At 35.3% G+C, this 24979-nt stretch overlaps 1 protein-coding gene across 8 annotated transcripts in view; it reads left to right on the top strand.

The window, feature by feature from the left end:
• The window catches only part of LOC118749016 (thyroid transcription factor 1), an 897134-nt gene that overhangs the window by 455199 nt on the left and 416956 nt on the right, over positions 1 to 24979 (top strand). The gene's annotated exons all lie outside the window — the stretch shown is intronic.

Here is a 24979-nt window from a genome sequence, read left to right as displayed (position 1 = left end):
CGCAGTTTCCGTATTTCTGGAAATTACCGTTATATGGGAAGTGAGCGTGGTTACAGCCCGATTTCGCCCATTTTCAATACCAACCTACCTTGGGTTAACATACCAAATTTCGTTGAGATATCTTAATTGTTGCCCGAGTTATCGTGTACACGGACGGACGGATAGACAGACATGGCTTAATCGATTTCTCTATTCATTCTGAGCATTTGTGTATACATTTGTCTATAACTATCTCGATTCGTTTTGGCTGTTACAAACAACCGTTATGTGAACAAAATTAATATAACCTTGTGCACAAGTGCGCTCGCGTATAAAAATTAGTGAGTTAGCTTATAACTTGAGAACGGCTTCACCAAATTCAACCAAATTTATATAGCATATTCGGGCCATCATGCAGATATTTTATGTGGATTTCGCCCAAATTTGGAAAAAGGGGCGTGGCATATGTATCTCTTATGTATAAAAATAAGTACACGTTTTTGGTGTGAGCTTATAACTTGAGAACGGCTTCTCCGAATTTAACCAAATTTATACGGCATATTCAGGCTGTCATGCAGATGGTTTATGTGAAGTTTGCCCGAATTCGTAAAAGGGGGTATGGCACCTCCCATACTAACTAAAATTTTTATGTTGTATATCTCTTGAAATATTTGTGGTAGAGTACTGGAAATTGGTATAGAGGTATATCAAATAATTCCATTCTCATGGAGAAAAATGGGCGGTATTTGAAAAGAGGCGTGGTACTTCCCATCTTATATATAAAAAATAAGTGCAAGATTTCAACCAAATTTATACGGCATAGTCGGGCTATTATGCAGATGGTTTGTGTTAAGTTTCCCCGAATTCGGAAAAGGGGGCGTGGCACCACCCATACTAACAAACATTTTCATCTGGTATATCTCTTGAAATATTTGTGGTAGATTACTGGAAATTGGTAGCTATACATGGCATTCCAAATTGTTTATTTATTCATACCCAAAATGGAAAAACAAAAAATGCTGTATATCCAAATGTTTTGGATTAAGATTTAAAATAAAGGAACAAAAATTTTGAAATAAAACAAATGATAAATTTTCATATTGAAAAATTCCAGGATTTTTCATTAATTTTTCAATATTTTGCAATATTTGGTGTAGAGAAGCACATCGGGGTACCGCTAGTACATTATAAAAATACACCCATCTACCAAATTTCATCCGGATATCTCGAAAACTGAGAGACTAAATTGCATACAAACATACGGACAGACAGAGAGACGGACATGGCTAAATCGAATCAGCTCGACGTTCTGATCATTTAAGTATACATTTTAATGGGTCTATCTCTTCTTATTCTGGTACATACAAACATCGGACCAAAGTTATAATACCATTTCATGTTCATGAAAGATATAAAAATATACGCAGTAGTTGCAGGACCCATCCAGCAAAAAATCCGAAAAAGGACAAAAAAGTGGATGAAGTGCGGATTTTTGTCCGTTTACTGATTCTATTTTCCGATACTTTGACGATACGTTTTCCCACTAAAGTGTGCGGCAGTAACGTATGTACCGACAACAGTATGCGGATCGGATACGTTTTCTGCTGTTTTTTCTGAAATTTGTCTGATTGAATTTTTCGGTCAATACGATTTCGTTCTGCACTTCACAGATACTTTTTCATGGCTGAAAAGAAATAAAATAAAATTAGGAATCGCCTGACGGAATTCGGCACCTTCTGGAAGCTAACAAATAACGGCACATTCCTCTGCACGCTCAGCCACTGCCAACTACGCATGCATGCTTTCAAATGTTTAGCTTTAGCAAATAAAATACAATTATTGCTTCCAAATGACATAATCTTTTTCGAACCTTTCGAACGGATACGATAATTGATGATAACTGCAGGAGTTTCTCTATTCGTTTTCGGATACGGAAGATTGAACTAAACTGCACTGTCGGCAAAATTTACGTTTCTTTGCTGGCTGGGAAGTTATTATTACATATGCAGTGTGGGATATATGAGTAGTCCACTTGCAAACAGCGTTATGTGATTTTATAATAGAAAGCCATAAATTTGAAAAAACGACTACGACAACAAGTAACATTTAAATTGAATCTTTTTTATTATTACCTAAAAATTTGGATAAATAAGAGACTTGTAAAACTATAACATAACATAACATGGCATAAGATAACATTAACAGTCTATACGACCTAAAGCAGTTTTCTAAGCTCATCATAAAATGGATACTTTTGAAAGTTTATAAATAAGTATGATAGCGACTTTTGGAAGAAGAGTTAACATTTGATGCTATTTTTTCAGAACATAAAAGTATTTTGCACTGTGTTGTTAGTGGATATGAAACAACTTTAAATACATACAGGTACGTAATCCACCAAAAACTGAAAATCGGAAAAATTGTACATAGCGCACTTTGCAAGTGGAATACTCATATCATTTTGAACCAAATTCATTATAATTTTTAGCCACTTATGATTATTTATTAATTTTTAAACTATACTGCATATATGGGCAAATCTAAAAAACAGGTAACCTTGGTGTTATTTAGCTTTATTTTCACTGTTGGAAACTATATCAAGCTGGTTGTTTTTGGATATAATTCCTTGACGTATACTTGAAGCCTCAACAAAAATGTGGATCAATTTGCTGCATAACCTTTGAATTATAGGTGTTTAAATTTAAAAAATAGTGAAAACAAGTGAATTTTTTATGTAATTTTTAAGAGGGGCAAAATTAATTATGTCATAACTTTTGAAGCACACCATATTCTGATTTGAAATTTAATGGGCATTTAGCACTTATGTGTAGATTTTATATGTAGTAGATAAGAAAAGTGTGCATTAAAAAATTACGAAATGGCAAGTAACTCAAAGTCTGTAGCTCCACATTTCACAATTTTCTAAATTTTCGGTTTATCGCGCATAGTTTTTGGAGCATTTAATTTTAAGAACTTTTTAAGTATGTATTGTATTCTACAAACAATTGCGAACGATCTGATACCTGAGCAAGAGCTGTGCTTTCAGAATAAACCAACTTTTAAAGATAGAATATTCTGCAATCTTGAGCGTAATTTTGATTCCAAAAATATTTTAATTGAAGGCACATTTGGAAAATAAGTCGAAACGATCTAGATATTTGTATAACTACTAGTCCTTATATAGTTGCATATACCTGTAAAATGCTTCAAAAAATGTTCTCTAGAAGTGTGTAAAAACCTTGATTGACTACTTTTAATTATGCTCCTTCTTGTAGTCAGAATATTTCGAGCGTGGTATCAAATCAATTTTTTTCGACAAAGGTTCTGATAGTTGGTCCTACTTAATTGGAGCCTTTTAAATTCAATGGCGTCCCCAGTTTTTCCCGATTGTCTCCACTTTTGGAGATAGCGGTACTTGAAACTTTGCTTAAATATGAACTATTTTATAAAAAAACTCCCTCAGTTTTGAAGATATGTTACTAAAATTTTGCACACGTCTGTATTTTAATATTTCCTTCTCTATGTCATAAAATCATCGAAATCGGTTCACTCTAAAATCCAGCTCCCATACAACTGATTGTCCAGATACGTTGTTTTGCTATATAACTCCTCCAATTAAGCAGGTAAAAATTTGTTATAGGCTCACTTTAACATAGCACGCATACAGTTTAATTCAGGTATGAAGTTAGAGTTATAGCGCAAAAACACATATCTGAGTAATCAGTTGTATTGGAGCTATACGTTAAAGTGCACCGATTTCGATAATTTTAAAGAATAATTAAGGTAATATTAAAAAACCGTCATGTGCAAAATTTTATTAAAATAACTTCAAAACTTTATATATTAGCTAAACTTTAATAAAATTTTCAAACACCGTTATCTCGAAAACCGGAGCCAATCTGGTAAAACGGGGGATGCCATTCAATTTAGAACGTCCCAATTAAGTGAGTTCAACTTTCAAAATCTTTGCTCAAAATTTACAACTCGAACTACGTAATTTGAACCCAGCTTATTCTTTTGTTTTCTATTTCATGTTTATTCCTCGTCTAATTTTTGAAGCACTTGATAAAAATGAATAACTTTTTATACCCGAGCGCACTTGTGCACAAGGGTATATTAATTTTGTTCACATAACGGTTGTTTGTAACAGCCAAAACGAATCGAGATAGATATAGACAAATGTATACATAAATGATCAGGATGAAAAAAGAAATCGATTAAGCCATGTCTGTCTGTCCGTCCGTCTGTCCGTCTGTCCGTCTGTCCGTGTACACGATAACTCGAGCAAAAATTGAGATATCTCAACGAAATTTGGTATGTAGGTTTCCCTTAATCCAAGGTAGGTTGGTATTGAAAATGGGCGAAATCGGACTTTAACCACGCCCACTTCCCATATAACGGTAATTTCCAGAAATACGAAAACTGCGATATTTTAGTAACTACTAAAGATAATTCACTCAAAATTGATATTTATAATAATTTTTAGACGAAAAATAAGAATTTTATAAATTTTTGGAAAATGGGCGTAGCCACGCCCACTTATGGTTATATGCGTATATCTTGGTAACCGCTGCACCAATTTCTTCCAAACTTGGCACAGTTGTTGGCCTTCGCACAACATACTAAATGGCCGAAAATTTTTAAAATCGCTCAATAACCACGCCTACTTCCCATATAACGGTAATTTTCAGAAATACGAAAACTGCGATATTTTAGTAACTACTGGAGATTATTCGCTCAAAATTGATATTTACAATAATTTTTCGACGAAAAATAAGAATATTATAAATTTTTGGAAAATGGGCGTAGCCACGCCCACTTATGGTTACATGTGTATATCTTCGTAACCGCTGCACCAATTTCTTCCAAACTTGGCACAGTTGTTGGCCCTGGTACAGCATACCAAATGGCCGAAACTTTTTAAAATCGGACAATAACCACGCCCACATCCCATATAACGGTAATTTAGAGAAATACAAAATCTTCGATAAATCAGTAAATATTGAAGCTAATTTATTCAAAATTGATACTTGCAACAATTCTTTACCAAGAAATACGTTTATGGTAAAATTTTGGAAAATGGGCATGGCACCGCCCACTTATGATCACATATATGTATATCGGTAACCGTTCTACCAATTTGTACCAAACTCGGTGTGGTTATTGTGCTTGCCACATATAAGCAAAACGTTGAAAATTATTGAAATCGGACTAAAATAACGGCCGCTTCTCATATAACGGTAAATTTCAGAAATGCTTGAAACTTCAATATTTCGAAATTGAAGGACGCTAATTTACTCAAAATTGATACACCCCGGCTTACCATCTAGCGGAAGGTTTCGGAAAGGTGAAAAAACATATTTAATACTTGCGCCGGGTATTTAATGTTCGGCTCCGCCCGAACTTAGACTTTCTTACTTGTTTGTTAATCGATTTATTAAGAGAATACGAATAAAATGATATATAAAACATAGGCGTGCCCACGAATTTAAAAATTAAATTTTTTTGTTTGGAGAGTGTACCTATTTTTTAGATTTGCCCATATACAGTGGCGTTCAAAAATGGATGAACGGTGTTTCGGTTTTAATATTTACAATGTTTTTCAGGCTAAATTTTTTTTCAATATTTTTTTATAAAATATGGTCCATGCTTTAACAAAAACTGTATAAATCACACTTTCAAACTTTATACAGAACTTGGAAAATTCTACAAATTTTTATCTAAATTTCGATCTTGTTAACCAGAATTTTTAGAATTTATTTGGGTATGCAGTTAACAAGCTTATAAAATTCTAGTAAAATAAGTGCAAGTTTTAAGCGGCCTAAAATTCGCAGCGATATTTAATAACTTTTTTTGCTGACGTCTTTTACGGTTGTTTCATATAAATAGCGAAATTAAGGAGAACAGGCGTTGACTTTTTTATTTTTTTATGTTTATATGGAAAAAAGTGCAAAACGCTTTCAACAAAAAAATATTAAAAGTCAATGCGATTTTTTAACCGCTACAAACTTGCAAAACTTGCACTTGTTTTACTAGAATTTTATAAGCTTGTTAACTGCATAACCATAAAATTTATAAAAATTCTTGTTAAAAGGCTCGAAATTTAGATAAAGGTTCTATATAAAGTTTGAAAGTGTGATTTACCTAGTTTTTGTTAAACCATATTTTTATAAAAATATATCAAAAAAATGTTAGCTTGAAAAATATTGTAAATATTAAAAAACGGAAAACCACTCATCCATTTTTGACCGCCACTGTAGGCATACATAAGGATATTTATTAGTATAGCTATAGCAGGTGTGTAAATAACTTATTCATTGAAACGCAAGTATATTTGCACAGTGGCGACCACGTAAATGATAATAATAATAGATTGGCGCTTACACATATGTTAGTGTTTGGCCGAGCTTCTCCTCCGACTTGTGGTGTGCGCCTTGATGTTGTCACACAAAGCGGAGGGACCTACACTTTTATGCCGACTCCGAACGGCGATTGTATTTTTATGAGAAGCTGTTTTTCATGGCAGAAATACACTCGGAGCTTTGCCATTGCCTGCCGAGGGACGACCGCTGTTAAGAAAAAACCTTTTTCTATATATTTTGCGATGTTGCTTTGACCAGGGCTTGAACCCAGGTGCTGATGAGTGAAAACGCGTACTGCTTACCACTACACCACAGCGGCCGACCACGTAAATAGCACACTTATATTTTTTACAATATTCACAATATTTTACATGCTAAAAATTTTGGAAAAAATTTGTTCCATATTTTTTGTAGTTTTCGGTTTTGGTTATTTTATGGCCTTATAACAATTATATTCAACAATTTTCATTGAGCTCGAGGCCGTTTTATTTTATAGTGAAAACCTTATAGTGGAAAAGCAACAATAATTTGAAAAAATGGTAGAAGTGATAGCTATTTCGGAAAACACCACATTTCCTCATCAGACTTCTTTCAGTAGGATTCGAACCGACGATCCCACTGACTCAGCCAGCGAATCCTACTGAAAGAAGTCTGATGAGGAAATGTGGTGATTTCCGAAATAGATATCACTTCTAGCATTTTTTCAAATTATTGTTGCTTTTCCACAATAACTTTTTCATTATAAAAGAAAACGGCCTCGAGCTCAATAAAAATTGTTGAATATTTTTGTAGTTTTCTACAAAGTCCTAAACCTGGGTTTACATAAGCTTTGTTAGAGAGTGAAGTGTACTTTAATTGAAAGTTGCTAAAAATAAATAAACATGAGTGGGAAACAAAGTCACTTTGAAATGGGGGTGTTATTGATGTGACCACTACTGTATATAGTTGTTAATTAAGTACGAATGTATGTATGTGTGGACATAAAACACAAGTGAACACATGTATCTATATAGTTGGTAATTACCCTGTAATCAAATGTACTAGTTGCAAACTACCTCACAACTAGTATGAACCGCATGCCCAACTAGTCAACCAACTATAATTTTTCCATGCAATCAACTGGTATTTTTAACATCCCCATGTCCTACGAGATGGCAATTGTCAGATTTCGGTCAGAAATATACCAGTTTCATACTAGTTCAAAATAGACAGAAAAATACTTGTCCAATTATGGACCAAAACCACTACTTTGGGAGTCAAAACATAAAATGAATTCATGAATATAAAATAAACAAGTAAGAAAGTCTAAGTTCGGGTGGAGCCGAACATTAAATACCCGGCGCAATATTAAATATATGTTTTTTCACCTTTCCTACCGCTAGGTGTATCAATTTTGAGTAAATTAGCGTCATTAAACTTCGAAATATTGCAGTTTCAATCATTTCTGAAATTTACCGTTATATGAAAAGCGGCCGTAATTTTAGTCCGATTTCAATAATTTTCTACGTTTTGCTTATATGTGGCAAGCACAATAGCCATACCGAGTTTGGTACAAATTGTTAGAACGGTAACCGATATACATATATGTGATCATAAGTGGGCGGTGCCACGCCCATTTTCCAAAATTTTACCATAAACGTATTTCCTGGTAAAGAATTGTTGCAAGCATCAATTTTGAATAAATTAGCTTTAATATTTACTGATTTATCGAAGACTTTGTATTTCTCTAAATTACCGTTATATGGGATGTGGGCGTGGTTGTTGTCCGATTTTTTTAATTTTCGGCCATTTAGTATACTGTACCAAGGCCAAGAGCTGCGCCAAGTTTGGAAGAAATTGGTGCAGCGGTTACCAAGCTATACACATGTAACCATAAGTGGGCGTGGCTACGCCCATTTTCCAAAAATTTATTATGTTCTTATTTTTCGTCCGAAAATTATTTTAAATATCAATTTTGAGTGAATTATCTTCAGTAGTCACTAAAATATCGCAGTTTTCGTATTTCTGGAAATTACCGTTATATGGGAAGTGGGCGTGGTTACAGCCCGATTTCGCCCATTTTCAATACCAACCTACCTTGGATTAACAGAAACCTACGTACCAAATTTCGTTGAGATATCTCAATTTTTGCTCGAGTTATCGTGTACACGGACGGACGGACAGGCGGACAGACGGACAGACGGACGGACAGAGAGACATGGCTTAATCGATTTCTCTATTCATTCTGAGCATTTATGTATACATTTGTCTATATCTATCTCGATTCCTTTTGGCTGTTACAAACAACCGTTATGTGAACAAAATTAATATACCCTTGTGCACAAGTGCGCTCGGGTATAAACACTTTTGATTAGTACCTTTAACATATCACACATTTTTATTTTAGCAGCCTTAGATTTTTTTAGTAGTAATTAAAAGCAAAAATAAATACATCAATATTCCAAACTTTCGAACTTAAATTTACATGCATTTTTCATTAAATTTTATCAAGAGTAAAAGCTTTCAGGTACACTAAATACTATATTTTTTTTTTTATTAATAATTTTGAATATGCAGAAAACATATTAGATAAAAATAAAATGAATAATTAAGTTCACTTTTAAGTGAACTAAAATAAACGCAAAAGTTTTCTTTAAAATAAATTAAATTCATTAATTTTACACATTTCAGTCTAGGTTTGGTCAAAGGAACCTTTCATCGATTTTTTTGTGGACTTGTGTTATTAATCATTAATAAGGTGGTAATATCGGTATTTAATCATTAAACGGTTATCCAAAAAAACATGCTTTAATTAATAATCATTATGAATATTAATCATTAGGGGTATTCTCCAAATCTTGCAAAGCCATTGCACGTAGCACGGATTGTACGGATTGCATAAATTGCAAACACACAACAAGAAAATTCATGGGAAACAACATTTCCTATCGCTGCAAAATATGCAACGTCGAAACCCATGTATATATTTTGCAAAATAGCATAGCAAGATAATAGCGACCCTGTGCTAGTTGTTTTGTTGTTGGAATTGCTACATATTTCTCTCATTCCTCTCATCTCGCTCACTTAATTTTTTTTTTGCTGTCTCTTGTTATTGTATTTGATACATAATTTCGCTGCTTGCTCCCCATGCATGCTACGTCTTTGCAATGGGGTGTTCTCGTACTCTTCGAAATTTGGAATAGTATTTTTGCATTTCGTGCAATCCGTGCATCGTGCAAGACTTCGAGAATACCCCTATTATTTAACAGGTCTTGTATAATTGATTTAATAGTTTACAATATACCCAAATAAAATTTATAATATTTTGTGTCCTTTATTGTACTAAACTGTCGAGGTCAAATAAAACAGGGCATGAATAAATCGTTTTGTACTTGGCACAATTCTGGTAATTATCGAATTAGTTCGGTGTTTGTGAGGAAATTTTAGTTGTGAACTAGTATTTGTCCCGACTAGTTTGGGGTTTCACTGCAGGGTAACCATAAATTATGTACACATCGTACACCATAAATTATGTAACCATAAATTATGTACACCTTAATTTGAGAAAGGCCAAATCTAAAATCGTCGCTGAAATCCAAAATTCGCTTTTAGATTGATTATAATGCCTTACATCTTTTTACTCAAAAAAAGCTTTAACTAGTAAGGGCTTGTTTTCATTTCAGCGACTATTTAAGATAGGGCCTTTTTCTATCAAGGTAACGATATATTTAAGTATTCATTTTTTAAATTCAAAAGCTAATGCCTTGCAACTCAAAGAAACTAAATCAAATTGGGTTGGACACTATATAGTCCTTTAATTGGTCCCTTAAAGCAAATGCACTTCTTGCTGCATTATTGCAAGCCATGCGGCCATGACTTCATAACGTGGTTAAAACATCTTTTCTCCACAGACCATTTACAATTTCTTCGCCATCGTACCGGTCAACATAATCAGCGGGACAGTAACTCCTATCGTGGAACTTTACGAAGTTGTGGAGCAACAGCGTCGTTTTCGCAACCTTTTCTGCTGTTTGTGGGTGCATGAACAATGGTGAAAGTAAAACTCTCCAGCGAGCGCAAAGAAGACGAACAGAATTTTCGATAACTCTTCGTGCTCGTGATAAACGCTTGTTAAATATTTCACTGTCAAGAGGCAATCGTGCTCCTAAAAGAAAAAAGGAAATATATAAATACTTACATTAATATGTAAGTATATTGCAGTTCATGTTTACAAACCCGGATATGGCCGCATAATACAATTTTTTTAGCGGAAATACAGCGTCCCCAACCATAAAATGAGGGAATTTAATGTTCGGTCCAGGCAGATAATCGTCCTCCGGTAAATCCAGCTTGCCATTCAATAGACGCTGCCCAAAATCAGAGTTCCCTAGTACTCCGCCGTCACTTTGGGAACCATATGATCCGATATCGACGGTCGTGAATGTATAGTTCGCATCGAAACTCGCCGAGAGTACTATGGAATAATGGCCCTTAACATTATAATATAAAGAGCCGGAATTGTGGGGACATGATATCGCTGTATGCTTCCTGTCCACCGCACCAATGCAATTTGAAAATTCCACATGGTGTTAAAATCATTTTTTTTATTTTTATTTTACCTAATAATAAATCCCATTATATACAATTTTAAAGGTCTATATATCCTTATCTGAGATCATATTCGATCTTTGAAATCGAATCAAAAATAGTCATTCAAAAACCCATAATCTAAAAAATCGTATTTTCTGACCTAAATCGACAGGTCGCGACCTCTAAATGACCTCTAAAAAATTCTTAGGAATAGGCAATGATCATTCTCATTAAAACGGATAAAATTAGGAGATGGGGTCTGGAAATTTCCAAAAAAAAGCATTTTCGAAGGGCACCCTAATGTGCATAAAGGCTGGCTTTAGTATAATGCGGCATTCGCAGCATGCGATTGCGAATAACTCACTGCCGCCGAGCCGTTGAAGAACTTTTGGCAAATAAACGTACAAGAAATAGTTCGGATACTAGCAAGTCAATATTATTACTAAGTCTCATCAACAAATTTCTAGTCGTTTAAAGAATAAAGGGAATGCCGCATTATACTAAAGCCAACTTCCCGACATAAACTACTATTCCATATGAACACAGCTGCACATATATGTTTTATTTACTGAATTATAAGAAATTTACGTCAATGTTAAAAAAAGTCTGCATTTAGAGGATATGCTCCAAGAATTGGTGCAACAAATCAAACACATCACAGGTCATCCGAACACTCTTCTTAAACTGCTCCGGATCGCGCTGATACATCTTTTCGAAAGTGGCAGCGAATAGGCCCGCATTGTCCCGATCCTGGTAAAGTTCACTCACCCATACCCGCCACCTTGAAATATTTTCCAAACACGTCAAGGCTTCATGCATTAATAGCACTATTACAATAACAATTCTAAGACATCGTCCAAAAACATCCAGAATATTTTTATAAAACTTATAAAAATTACTACTATAAAAATTACGTACGTATGAAATTCAGTGCTCCTTTTACGATATACAAGTGAGCGTTCTTCGCTTTTCTGGCAAAGTTACAAACGTCATTTTCGTTTTTTTCATAACAATGTGACGACACATCCAGTTACACGGGTTTTAATGGTGCAAGTATTGAATTCAATTCTACCTGCAAGTGGAAGAGAGGGGGTGAGAAGAAAAGGGAAGTCGTTTCAAGTTTCTTGCTTTGCTTTTGACTTTTTCGTTTAACAGGACGAAGACACTAGACCTGCTTAACAGGCTCACCTAATATTTACGCACGCCGCCAATTTATTGCCAAAAATTTCTCGTGCACATGCAACTTGTATGGGATCAACCGAAATGCGTGCGTTTGAAGTAGAGATCGGCAAAAGTCGAGCTTTTCTACGTGACACATCGTGTCACGCTTTTTCACGCGTGAGCTTGAGCGGCTTTCAGTGAAAAATCACGTAATATCCGTGATCGTGCGTGCCTGAAATTTTCGCGTGCGTGAGTTAGATTTTCGTCAATCACGTCATTTTCACATATGTATGTGTGTACTTAAATATTTGTATTTTAATCTAAAATAAATTCGTAAACTTGCTGTTTAACTTTCTAGAGTAGCAACATTTATTCTTTTTCCTTTGAAATTGGAGGCATTCTCTAATATTCATTTGCACATCTGCAGTTTTTCGGTTTGCCTACAGTTAGGCGCAAACTTTAAAGAAATTCCATGTCAATGTCACTCAAGTATGTGTTGTAACAGGGATAGTACCGGGTGAATTGCTTTGAATTCATTTTAAATGAAGCATTTTTCACTCAACGGATGGCGTTTTGCACGTCTCGGATGCTTTTTCATATGTAATTAAGAAAGTATATGTATACAAAGCACGCACAGCGGTGACAACACATACACACATACATGGTATGACATAATGCACTAATCGCTAAAGACTTAAGATTTATAAGGAGGAGACGGGAATGATAGGAAGGGATCGGATCGCAAAAATTTAGAGATCGAAGGGCGAACTTTAGGAAAACTTTTTGAATACGCTAAATTCTGCCAATTGAGAACTTGTGATAAGGTCGCCAGGTAAATGCAGCGTATTCAAGCTTGGGACGAACGTAGGTTGAGTATAGCGGTCTTAGGGTATAAGGATCTGAAAAATTAGAGCTATTTCGCCGAATGAAACCTAAGTTAGCATGCGATTTTGAAATTATGTAATTAATATGATTGTTCAATTAAAAAGAAGAATCAAAGATAACTCCGAGGTCTTTAACCTCATCTAAAGAATGAAGAAGTGTACCAGAGATATTATAGTTCTTATGTAAACCGTCGCGAATTTTTGAAAATGTTACCTGAAAGCATTAATTAATATTGAGGTACAGGCACCAATGATATAAATTATTGGTCTCTTCTTGGAGGCGCTTTGCATCTTCAGAATTTTTTATAGTAGAAAAAACTTTCAGGTCGTCTGCATAGAGCAAGAACTCTGAAGAAGAAAAGCAACTGCCAATGTCATTTACAAATAGAACGAAAAGAAGCGGTCCCAACATACTACCTTGGGGCACGCCTGGGGATGCTATGAACAGGTCTGAGGACACGCCCTCAATCGAGACTATACAACACCAATTACTTAAATATGAAGTTAACCATTTAATGAATACGGAGTGAAATCCGAGCGAAGCTAATTTATGTAACAACATAGTGTGTAAAACCTAGTCGAAGGCTTTAGAAAAATCTGTGTATACGCAATCTACTTGACGGCAAGCTGAAAACGCTTCAATGCGGTGTTCACTAAATATGGCTAAGTTAGTGACTGTAGACCGTCCAGAAACAAAGCCATGTCAGTTTCCAGTCATCAACAAAGATCCCAGTACTCAGAGATTTGTTGAAAATAAACTTAAGAGTTGCAGCTAAAGCTAGACACTTTTTCAAGAAAATGGTACTAAATCCATCGACATCAGTCTGCGTTGAGTTTTTCATGGTGTTTATGCCCTTTGTAATGTCGTCCAAAGTAAGACGTAGGTGACCGAAATTTAAGGCTGTTTGATTGTTGGGATAACTAGAAGGGAATGAACTATCAACATCTTCACAATCGAAGTTCGACTTAAAAACTCAGCAAATAAGTTGGCCACTTCTTGAGGCGAGGTTGCAAATTTTTCCCCGAGGGAGACTGCAGACGGGACACCAACACAGGAGTTGGTGGATTTAATAAAATGCCAAAAAATATTAGGGCTTATTTTAATGCTCGATTCTACTCTGAGGATATAATTTCTATAGAGAAATTTGTTGAGGCAATTGAAATTCTTGGATAATGGTTGAGGAAGAAATTCTAATTCTATATGTTTGAAAGCAAAGATGATTTTTATTTAAGTTCAGAAATATTCGGATCAATGAATGGAAAAATCAAAAGTACAAATGTTTATACAAATAATGTAAAAATAGAAATACAAGAAAGTTAAAGATACAACAAGTAAACAGCAAGTATCTGTAACATCTTCCCCCCTCCCGTTAAAATTTCTCGGATTTTAACCAACTACATCCAATTTTGCTAATTTCGATACAGGTCGAATAAAGACTCCATATTTTGTTTTAACGGTAGCGCTTCATACATGTCCATCTGCTGCTTGTTTAACCGATGGAACAATTCCTTTTGGCCAATTATTTCGAGGTAAGTTATCTTTCGCCAGTTCTTTCGCAAAACGCAATCGTCCGCACAAAACTTTCCCAAGGGTTTACTGCCGTTAGAAGATCCGAGTATGAAATGATTTGGTGTTAAAACTTCATCTTCTGTGGTTTCCAAATCAACGTATGTCAAAAGTCTGCAATTTACCATACGTTCGCATTCCAAAAGTGCAGAATAAAGAGTATCGTCCTTAAATGTATGAAAAGGTACAAGTTCATAAAGTACTTTCTTGACTGATTGTATTAAGCGCTCCCAACTACCACCCATATGCGGGGCTGGTGGTGGGTTAAAACGCCAAATTGTTGATGGTGAAGTAAACTTAATAGCACGCTTTTCAAAGTCTAATTCATGAATTGGTTTTTTTAGTTCAGTTTCTGCGCCATGAAAATTTGTACCATTGTCACAGTAAATCTCGATCGGTATTCCTCTTCTAGCATTAAAGTTCTGAATTACCATTATACAAGTGTCTGTAGTCATATCCCTTGCAATCTCTATGTAAATTGCGCGCACAGTGAGGTAAGTAAATAAGACTCCCCATCGCTTTTCTTGATGACGAGCCACTTTGACTTGCATGGGCCCAAAGTAATCAATGCCAACATAAGAGAAAGGACGTGTAAATGCTGATAGTCGCGCTCGTGGAACTGCTGATACCATGTTCTGACCGACAACGAAAACACTTTGAAAACGTGTTTTGGGATTGTGGGCTGAAGGCTGTTCACACCGGCTGTTAATGTTTTCGTTGACATTTCTTATATCCTCTGATTACAGTTTTGCTACACAAAAAACAAAACCAAAATGCTTTTCCCTAATTTTCTTTTCATTAGTAACCTCTGACTTTCATCTTATTTTACTTTTGCCAGCTAATTATAAATAAATCCGAAATGGCGTATTAAAGATGATAAAATATGACTTCCACTTCGATAAATAATCGAAAAAAACTAATGAAAACACCGATTGGAATGAGTGGAACGTGAGTTTTCAAGTAGTTTTCAGCGAAAACTGGTTTTCGTTTGACAGATTTTACATGGACGAAAACACAAGTTTTAAGTCGAAAACCAGTTTTAGCAACGAAAACATGTTTTCGATGTCGGTCAGAACATGGTTTTATACCGCAGCTTTGTCCTTGCAAAACTGACAAAGCCTACGAACCCTTTTAAGCTCTACTCGTGAACGAGGTATGTAGAATTGTTGATGCAGTACTTCATGGTAATAGCGAATTATTAAAGTAGTTCCATAATTGTTTCTCGGTAAAATTATAGGTCGCTTCGAACTTTCGGGTATTTCTAAAGCAAAATCGATTCTTCCCTTTATACGGAGAACATTGTTTTCATCCAAGTACGGTGAACACTTACAAATGGGACTTGCTTTTTGAATATTGGTTTCTTACATCAGAGAAGAAATTTCATCTTTAAATATATTGCATTGAATTTTTCGATAAATGTAATTTTCTGCCATTGCTAATAGTGAAGTTTTGTTTTGCATGTCGAAGTTTTTGTTCTTCTTTATAGCTACCCTTTCCTTCAGCTTAAGGCCAAACTCGAAAATTTTAGCCGTAAGCTATATGTGGTCTCAATTCCTCATCGGTTTCTATGTTATTTGTAATTTTTTCAGGCCATGATGATTTAGACTGCCACAAAAAATCTGGTTGTTCAGATCAAACAGGTTTCTTCCATTTTGTGGCGTCGTCAGCAACGTTCAGCTTAGTAGGAACGTATCGCCATTCTGACAGAGCGCTTCCTTCTAAAATTTCACCAATACGATACATCACAAACTGTTTAAAGTTTCGAGGATTTGAACGTAACCAAGAAAGAACGGTATTGGAATCCGAACGAAAAGTCCTGTTATTCAACCGTAGATTTTGCTGCTTGCAAATCATATCAGCTAAGCGAACACCCAATACTGCTGCCATCAGTTCAAGACGAGGAATGGATACTGGTTGCGTCGGAGCGACTTTTGCTTTTGCGCATACAAGGCGAACATGCAACTCAGCTGAAGTAATGATACGAAAATATACTACAGCTGCATAAGCCAATTCACTGACATCCACAAACACATGTAACTGGACATTTGATTCAGATTTAGTTGAATACCATCGTGGAATCTTAACTTTTTCGATTTCTGGTAGTAGCTTCAACCAAATGAGCCACTTCTTAAAAACCTCCTCAATAACTTCATCAATCCGAAATTCAGTCGTCCATACTTCTTGCAAAATAATTTTGAGATAGATGACGTAATGTGACAGGAAACCTAGAGGATCAAATGAAGACATCAGAGTACGCAAGATATCTCTTTTTGTTGGTTTCTTGTGTCCGCTTAGTATATCCTTCTCCACGCTGTGCAGCTTCAAAAAATTAGTGAATAAATCACACTCAGTGGACCACCACATTCCCAAGACATTTTCATTCCCCATCTCGGTCGATGGATCTTTAATGTGCACAGATATTTCTCCTTTCAGCTCTCCAAGCATTTTTACAATTGTCCTCGAATTAGACCTCCAATTTCGTATGAAAAATCCGCCTTCTTTATGTATGTGAGCAACTTCCTTAGCTAGCCGAATCGCATCTTCCTCTGTATCTGCTCCGTCTAGTAAATCATCAACGTAGTGATGGTACATGAGAGAGTTGGCGGCTCATGAAAACTCACGTGCAAGCTCTAAAGCGTTTCTGTTTTTAACGTATTGCGCCGATGTTGGAGAACAGGCTGCGCCAAACGTCATCACTTCCATTACTTATCCGTCAGGTGTTCTTTGAACTTCACTATTTCTCCATATGAAACGTTGTGCGTTTTGGTCTGATTTGCGAATCCTGACCTGGTGAAACATTTCCTTTATGTCAGCACTTATGGAGAACAGGCTGCTCCAAACGTCATCACTTCCATTACGTATCCGTCAGGTGTTCTTTGAACTTCATTATTTCTCTATATGGAACGTTGTTTCCTTTATGTCAGCACTTATAGCGAATTTACTAGTTCGAAAACCGAATAGCATAGATAACAGCGGAGTCAACAAGTCTGGTCCCTTAAGCAGTATATAATTCAGAGGCGTACCACGTACTTTGGCGGCTGCATCCCAGACGAGACGAACTTTCCCAGGTTTGCTCGGGTTGATAACAGTGAAAATAGGCAGATACCAAGTGATGCCCCTATCGTCAATAACTTCTTCTGATGAAAGTTTTCGTGCATAACCTTTTTCAATTAACGCTAGTATTCTCTCGTTTATGAGGGGTATTTCTTCTGGATCTGACTTTCTCTCAAGGCAAATTAAGCGCATCGTAGCAATAGGATAACTATTTGGTACTATAGGAATATAATCTTTCGATAACAAACCGGTTTCAAATCGCTTTCCAATCCTTTTGATGGTTGATTGTAGAATTTGGTTTGCACGCTCGTCTTCGGTTGATTTCAGCTCGAATTTTGGACTTAAAGTGAGAGGTAACTGGATACAATTTCATGCAATCTCTTCCATTCGGATTCACACTTGCACTCTTCGATTGTATGGAAGCCAACAGTTGTGCTTGCGGCCCCACCTCCACCATGAGTTACCCATCCAAGTCGAGCTTTCGATGCATAAGGCTCGTTTCGATTCCCCTCTGTAGTCTTGCAAGAATTGCATACATATCCGTTATTGAGCCCAATGAGAATTTGTGGCACAGCATTATGATAAAGTTCCATGGGAATGTTTTCAAATGCGATATCATAACAATTCTTCCCTCGTAACCATTTGTATTGGAAGCGCTAGACTTTTGATAGTATAAACGTTTAAAATGTCAAACTTCTTCGCATTCGGATGTCGCCGTGATATTTGCAGGTCTACTAACTAACATAGAACCCTCTTCATTGCGTGTAAAATCCGATGTCCATTTCAGGCACAAATTCTTTCGTTCACCTTTAAGTCCTAATTGATCGCAGAGTCTTTTCTCCAGAAGAGTAACGCTAGATCCATCGTCTAGAAAAGCGAAGGTATCCAATTTACAATTGTTACTGTGAAGCGTAACTGGAACTATTTTGAAGTAGGTTTTGCTTCAACCTAACTTACTGGCGTGTGCGGTTACTACTGTAGCTTTGAGTGCGAAATTGTGTAACAGCTTGTGACAGCGACATTTTAAATCACTGCAGTGGAAATTGTCATGTTTCTGCAAACCAATTCGGTAAAGTTTAAGCTGTTTTACTTTATCCCACCTCTCCGATAGCGTCATTGCGTTGAACTTCGTACAACTATTCACTAAGTGACTCGCCTTACAAATCATGCAAACTGGCTTCGACAACAAATTCTCTCTTTCGTGCGTATGCAAACTACCGCTCATCCTTGAAAACCCAACATTTGGACTACCTTCGTTACGGCTTCCGCAATGTTTAATAGCCATTTTGAAAAGGAGCAAATATTGGCTTCTTGGTCGATGCTAAACATTGCCCAGTTTAGCTTAATTTGAACAGGCAACTTGACTACAAATTCCTGAAGCAGTAAAGGATATGTCATGTCGGCTTTTTAGCCCGATGCTTCAATCGTTGAACAAAGATTTCTGATTGTTATTGCATAGCTAACAAGTGTTTCCAGTTTGTCAGCCTTTGGTGGTGCTTGGCCAAAAATGTTTGCCAATATATTATAGATGATAATCTCCGGGCGACCAAACATCACTTTCAAAATTCGTAAAACCTCTCCGACATTTGTTGGGAGCAAGAGATGAGAGCTCACTGCTTCCAACGCTTTTCCTTTAAGGCATTTCTGCAGCTTTAAAAGATTTTCGGTGTCACTATACTTGCATAATTTATTGCTCTATTGATACGAACTGTAGAAAAGCGGCCATTCATCCGGTTTCCCCGTGAATATTGGTAATTCCTTTGAAAGACTTTGTTGTGCTTCTAGTTGAGTATTAGTGAAGGGTTGCAACTGCTGTGGTGCTTCTGTTTGAGAACAAATATTCGCAACCCACCCTTTGTCCTCTATCCGGCTCCAATATGGCTGTTTCTTCCATCTGATTCTTCAGCTTCTGTTAACAGTTGCAGTCTCCTCTCATAATACTGTTTTTCACATTCAGCACGTTCTAATTCCAAGCGTTGTAGCTCTAAATTTATTTGCTGACGGTGTGAGCTTGATTTCGAGGTCGCTGCCATCGTCTTTGTGGACTTTACACTTCGCGCTTACCTGTTTTCTTCGTTCTCTCTGCATATGACACATTTCCATGGGTGATTTTCGCCTTCAGAAGTCACTCCGGCGCAGTTGTAGTGATTCCAGGCATCACATACGTCGCATTGGACCATCTCCTCGGTATCGTCTCGATTGCAGATGGTGCAGTTTTAGCCATGAGCTTTCAGTGGTGTACGAAACATTCTAAAAATCAATGTTTGAGCGTAGCAGTTTACGGTTGAAATTTATTATAATTTTTTAAACAATGTTGAGGAAGAAATTCTAAACTATAGGTTTGAAAGCAAAGATTTTTATTTAAATTCAGAAATATTCGGATCGCTTCAAAAAACTATAGTTGTATCCATGATAAAAATATAGTAAGGTAGAACCGCTGAGAGTCACTTTTAAAATTCTTGACCTTTTCCAAACAATTTAATTTTTAAATTCACTCACAAACTCACACACACATTTTCATTTTCAATCTCAAGCAACAACAATTTCGAACAAATTTCAATTTTTTATTTTCACTTTTATATGATTTTAAAATGTTGGCAAACTTCAAATAAAAATCATGGCCGACAAATTGAGAGATCGGTTCTACCTTGCTATGTTTTTATCATGGTTGTATCCATGATACAAAAAAGAAGGTAGTTTCAATAAACAACTTTTGACGGATAATAAAATTTTTTGAAGTTTCATAAATTGTCAGTAATATCAACGGCCTTGCCACTTTGATAATATTAAAACAATACATCGGAGTATTTTCTTTCCCATATTTTTACCAATGTGAGAATATTTCAAATCAAAACTCATAATCAGTACTTGATATTTTTTTACTTACGTGGTTTGCCCCTCTTTTATTAAAAATATATAAAATGTAAACTGTTACATTGTAATTATTCTTTTTATTTTATAATAAAAACCATTAGTGCATTATGTTGTTATTTTTCTCATTTTCTTATTTTGATATACAATTTTCGTTTCTTTAATCTTGCGATTTAAAAATCGAATTCTAAAGAATGTTCTTCCCAAATAAAATCTTTTTATAATATTTTGGTCCAAATTTACTTTTAAATTTCTCATCAGATTTTGCAAAAATGTTGGCTTTGTGGTTAGCGAATCACCATTAATTTCAACAAAATTTGAATTCAAAATTTCCAATGTATGCAAAAAACTTGTCTGAAAAGTAATAGATTTAATCGCATAGGAACATCAAACTTATGTATGAAATCAAAGGACCTACCTCTCCAAACGCTCCAAATACTCTTCGAAATATGTCTCACTGCCAAAGCTTTCGTCCAGTTGCATCCTGAAAAAAAGCATTTAAATAATCCATATCTTTAAAGTTTTTTTACCTTGTACACTGCGGCACTGCACTTTTCGAAAGCACTGCCTTCTTTCCGCTCATACCGATATCAGAAGATGCAAAATGTATTGAACACACAAATGGAAATCTGGGTAAATTTTCTTCGTGTATGTTACACGCTTCCAGCCACTGTTTTCGCACGAACTGTAGCTTAGGAAACGTAAAAAACTTAACCCCAGATCCTTTACATGTATGTACCGAATTTTCACAGTTTGGGCACACACAGCTCATTTTTTTTTATTTGGCTAATTTACACAAAATTTATCTCATATATGTTCAATAACTTCACTAAACTTCACTCATTTTCATACATTTTTGTTTACTTTTACAAAAAAAAAAAATATTATCTCTGGTGATCAGGTAGCATGAATTTTATGAAATGTCATAATTTTATTAAAAGTCAAATGGTTAGCAACAACAACGAATGTCATTAAATGGAACTACCTTCTTTTTTGTATCATGGTTGTATCCATGATACAACTATAATAAGGTAGAACCGCTGCCGTCTGCCGCTCTCATTTCCATTGTTTATTTTGGTTTTGTTTTTTCATTCGTTCAAACAAATCATAAATCAAAAATATTTTTATAAAAATACAACTTTTCAAGCGTGAAAAATTTAGATAAAAACACGATAATACTGAGATCTCAGTTCTTTCATTTTAATAACATGTGAACTGGTATGTATATATGTTATTTGTGCACATAATTTAATGTTGAGCGAAAGTACCGCGGAATTCTTTCGTGGCATCGTTACTCCAAAGAATGGATGTCCAATGTTCACCGTTCCAAGGAACCTAACCTGTCGCAAATAAAACCAGTGGATTGCTTTAGTAGTTCCAGTGCGCTTATATTCAAGTACCCTCAAATTCTTTGGTCACAAATTCACATCTATGCACTTATGTATTTTCAAATTTGCAAATGTTTGTGTGTATCTGAATAAATAAAGTGAAGTGAATAATAGAATCCTTTTGGGAAATAAAACAATTGGCTTGGAAATTTTATGTCATGATTTTCATCATTTTTTTAATAAATTTTTCTCGATTTTCAGGCTTCTTGAGGTACCTGATTTAAAAAAATGTCCTTCCAACAAAGAATCTCTTCTTTACATCATCACCAATTTGGATATGTTTTGAAAGATTTAACAATGTTTTTAAATAACCTGTATTAGTATTTAAGGTATTACTATTATGTTTAACAAAAACTCCATTTAGGTTTTCCAATATTGTCATAAAACTACTGATTGGCTTATGCAGACCACCTTCGGACAATTTGTTAACAAAAGTGTAATTCGTTTGCTGTTCTTTGCCAGTCCTTTCACCAAAGCTCGACAGCTTTAGTTTTGATATGAGGTATCCACCAAAGTTTTCTAGACCATCGTATTCGACGTCTCTTAACGTAGTTGGAGAAGGTAATGGGTAGCCCTTCTTGCGCAAGAGTTTGTAACAACGAGGACCAGTCGCATAAATACAAATCGCCGAATATATATCATTTATATCATATCGAGGCGAAATGATAGCTTCCTGCATGATTTTTTGCTGGGTTTCTGTAAAACATGAAGGCCTCGATTGCTGCAGCTCTTTGAACTTCAAGGCAGCACTTTCTTCACTGAGCCGCTGAATTACTTTTTTTTAATTCAATACTTTGCATAAAGTAATGGTCAATGTAATCGCTATTAAGAGTGGTGTAAAGTGTGAGAGATATTGACAACTTATAATATTATTTTTATGATACAAACTCTGTTTGTGTAACAATCGTATCTTGACTAGCCGAGGATGCTTCATCCCCTTCAGATGCCACTTCTATATGCGACTGCCTGGCGTATTGCACAAGCGTACTAACAAGAAAGCATTGTCACTTTTATAAACTAATCAAGAAATATATTTACTTTGGGACAGCACTGCATGGCTTTTGATTGCGGTACAAAAGGTCATTTTTGAAAAAATTTATCGAACATACGAATGGACGGTTGGGTAAGTCCTCTTTGTTGATCCCGCAAACCTCAATCCATTTTTGCCGCATATAAGGGATTTGGGGAAAGGTAAAAAACTTTATATCCGTTTCCTTACACAGATGGATGGTATTTCTGCAACCCTTATAAATACAGGTTATATTTTATGGTTAACTCTTTGGGAAAGGCCACAAATTCAGAATAAACTTCTAGTACAAAAGTTAAAATTTGAAATAAATTTTTTTATAATGATATTACATATTTTGTTTTTACTTGGGATTTGTTTCCTCTCTTGAGAAAAAAATCATGGACGACGAATTGAGAGAACGCTTCTACCCAAGGCATATTCAACAAGGTAGAAGTGACAATTCAGTCGAGCTCTCTCATACCTGACTGTAATGTCAAAAAATGTAAACAAAGAAATTAACCCTTTGTTATGCATTTATCATATTTGATAGAACTCAACATCTTTGAAATGTAAGTTTTTTAAATATGAAAATATTTAAAATCTCATTAGAATCAGCTTCATTTTATTTATTGAATTTTCGGTTTAATGTAAATATGGAAATGCATACTTACACAAAATTACACACTAAATGAAACACACTCATTTATAAAACCGTTTTGACAATTTTCTTGCTTTTACTGTCCCAATGTTTTTGAGCATTTATTTTTTTATTCAAATACTTAATTCTAAAGTATATTAGACATTAAAAAAGTTTGATTCCTCTAAATTTAAATCAGAACTTAACTTCAATAATTTAGCTATTAAATTTTTGCTATTCGAAATTTCCTTTCCATTTAATTTATTAAAAATTACTTTCAGTTTCTTTATGTCAACAAGGAATACTGGTTTAGGGTTTTATCAGACCACCATTTGAAATTCGGCCTATCCATGTATGTATATGAAAGGGAGATTTCTTTTCATAGTCATGATAAATCCTGCACCTTGGACCAAACGCGTCCACTTAGAAATACTCGGCTGCGATAGGCAACAAATAAAGTGACGACCCCACGTGAAGAGTCTCCTAATGAAACATCGCAGCAATTTGCCCACCGTTGTCGCTTCACTTGACAATTCGAATGTTTAAAATAACGCACAAGTTTGTTGTCCAGGCTCTTACAAACAAAACGCACCGCTCGCAATTCCTTTTAATTTTATTATGTATTTAAAATCAGTCGCACAGCTCACAATTGAAAATTTATATAAAAAAAAATTTTGAATAGTAGATATAGGGTTAAGAGTTGACATTTCAGTCGCAGTTCAAAAGAGAGAATTGTCGAAATCACTTCTACCTTGTTATGCCTTGGTTCTACCTTACTATGTTTTTATCATGGTTGTATCTTCTAGAAAATTTCCCTCAGTGAATGGAAAAATCAAAGGTACAAATGTTTCTACAAATAATGTAAAAATGGAAATACAAGAAAGTTAAAGATACAACAAGTAAACAGCCAGCGTCTGTAACAATAATAGTTGGTATTTTTCGAATAATATTTGATTTTTGGATTTAATGAACTTCTTGTAAAACTTTTTTCGTTGGTTCTTATGCTTTTTTAGTTCACAGGTGTACCACGAAAGTTTGTATGGCTTCTGTTTTGCTAATGGTATGTTCCTTAAGCAAACTTCAAACACATGAGACCTAAATACGGAATAAAACTCAATGATATTCAAATCAGTAATCAATAGGCAAGTGCTAAGCTTAGAGAAATCGCTAGTACCAAATTTGAAAGAGATTCTATCAGGTAATTTACTGGCGGAAAATTCGTAGAATTCAACTGAAAGAAACACAGGAATATGGTGCTTCTCCGCAGGTGAGGTTGCTGAATGAAATTGGGAAGTCAAGGTGTTGATATTTGGACTAACGAAAACCCGACCCTTAACTCTGTTAAGCTGATTAGTAAAATTATTTATTTGAACCAAGTCAAGACTTAAAATATTATATAAAGAATATGTTTCATGAGATGAAGTAACGTTAGTTGGTGTTAGGCCGAACTTGGAGTACTTTCCGGACCAAATGATGCTAGGAAGGTTGAAGTCACCAA

Source organism: Rhagoletis pomonella, unplaced genomic scaffold (assembly GCF_013731165.1).
Source record: "Rhagoletis pomonella isolate Grant_MI unplaced genomic scaffold, Rhpom_1.0 Rhpom_scaffold_00001, whole genome shotgun sequence".
In the NCBI taxonomy this organism is placed as follows: domain Eukaryota; kingdom Metazoa; phylum Arthropoda; class Insecta; order Diptera; family Tephritidae; genus Rhagoletis; species Rhagoletis pomonella.
The sequence above is the reverse complement of the archived record's forward strand: the minus strand, read 5'-3'. Positions and strand labels throughout refer to the sequence as shown.